A 1,946-nucleotide genomic window follows, 5' to 3' on the forward strand; every position below is an offset into this window, starting at 1 on the left:
ACATGAACTCAGCAGACATGAACTCAGTAGACATGAACTCAGTAGACATGAACTCAGCAGACATGAACTCAGCAGACATGAACTCAGTAGAGACAGGTCGGCTTTCCAACAAGTGCCATAGGAGAGTCTAAGATACATGAATGTCAAGTAAAACCTCACATCTTATACAAAAACTGCATAATGAACAATATTATGACGATCACAAAACTTAAAAATCTTTATGCTCCATTGGCTGGGCCACGAGTTTTTAGATTGTCATGAAAAGGATGAATGACAAATGGGAAAACTGACAAATTTGACTTTACCAAGATTAAAGCTTTTTTCCCCCCTGAAAAAAATGCAAATAAGGAGAATGAGAGGCCACGTTGTGTTCAATAAGGGTTTGTAATAATTACGACAAACTGTCAGACGCATCTGTGAGAAAGCCTACACAACAAAGGATGAAAGTGTCTGCAGGAGAGCCCAGCACTGGTGCATGCAGGCCCCTGCTTCCACTGTGGGGAAGGAGAGCAACACTGAGTGAAGACTTGTCTAGACGCCCTGTCAAAGAAGAATGACGTGACATGTGGCCACATGGAAGAGGCCCAATGCTAGTCACCATTAGAGAAATGAACGCACACTAAGTTTTATCCTTTTTATTGAGCATTTAAGTCTGTATATAAAGTGGTAAGTTTTCTTATGGCATATTCAGACATATGTGTTAGCTCGTCCTAATTCATCAGCCTCCCCAGCTACCCTCTCCCATGCTCGCCCTCTGCAGCTCCCTTCCTTACTGAAGACAGTGTCTCCTTCCACTGGGAATCAGTGTTCTCTCTGTGCCTCTGGAATGGCTGAAATTAAGAGCTCAGTACCTAGTGCTGTCAAGAATGGGACTCAGCAAAGACTCAGATTGTAGGTAATTCCAAAATTGTATGGTCACTTTTTTTTTTTGAAGCAGGAATTGAACCCAGGGCTTTATGAATTCTGGTTTAGGCTGTAAGGCCTCTACCCCTTGAGCAGCCAGCCATTCTGAAAACCAGTCTGATTTATCTCAGGAAGCAAAGTTCCACCTTGGCCTGACCCTACGATCTCATTTCTGGGTGAAAATGAAAAAATAAAAATGTTCACACAAAAAGTATTTTATGTAGATATAGTTATAACAGTCCTAAGTTATAACAGATGGGGAAGAAGGACAGAGATGGCTCGGCAATTAAGAGTACGACTTTTCAGAGGACTTGGATTCAGTTCCCAGCAGGATGGAAGGAGGACACAGACTCATAGCCACCTGTAACATCCCCTCCAGAGAATCCAGCGCCCTCTTCTGGCCTCTGGAGACACCACACACACACACACACACACACACACACACACACCCTGGAAGGGAGGGGAGGGGAAGGAAGGAAGAATGGAGAAATAATGTTTCTTAACTGGGGTCTTGATAAACTATTGTGGGACCTGCACCAATGGGGATAGGAAGAGGAAGGGAAGTTGGGGGGATTAAGGAGGAGAGACGGTGAGGGAGGACACCTTCCTTGCTAAGGGTAGGGGAACAACCCACTGTTTGCCTTCACATTGGTCTAAAGTGCCCTTTGCTCTTTTTTCTGGTGGGGCTGGTAACTTCGAAGAAACAGTTAAGTTGAAGTTGAACAGTTAACATCTGCAAGAGACTGTCAAGGGTACCTACCTGAAGAAACAATGACAGCCGTTTAGCACAAAAGTCCCTCCCTCCCTCCGTGGTTCTGGCATCCAGAAGGCCTGAGACACTCCAGGTTATCTGGGAACCAGGGTTTGAACCTGTTCAGAGCAGGACGCTTTCGGCGGCGGGACCCCCAGGATGGCGTTCAGCGTCGGTGCTAGCGAAGTGGCACGGGCAGGCGGGCGGGCTGAGGACAACCCGGGCCTCGCTCGCTCTGCGCGGTCCCCGAGGCCTGGGCGCGCGGCGTGTGCGGGGCCGGGCGGACGGGCGC

This window comes from Microtus ochrogaster, linkage group LG1, assembly GCF_000317375.1.
Source record: "Microtus ochrogaster isolate Prairie Vole_2 linkage group LG1, MicOch1.0, whole genome shotgun sequence".
NCBI lineage: Eukaryota > Metazoa > Chordata > Mammalia > Rodentia > Cricetidae > Microtus > Microtus ochrogaster.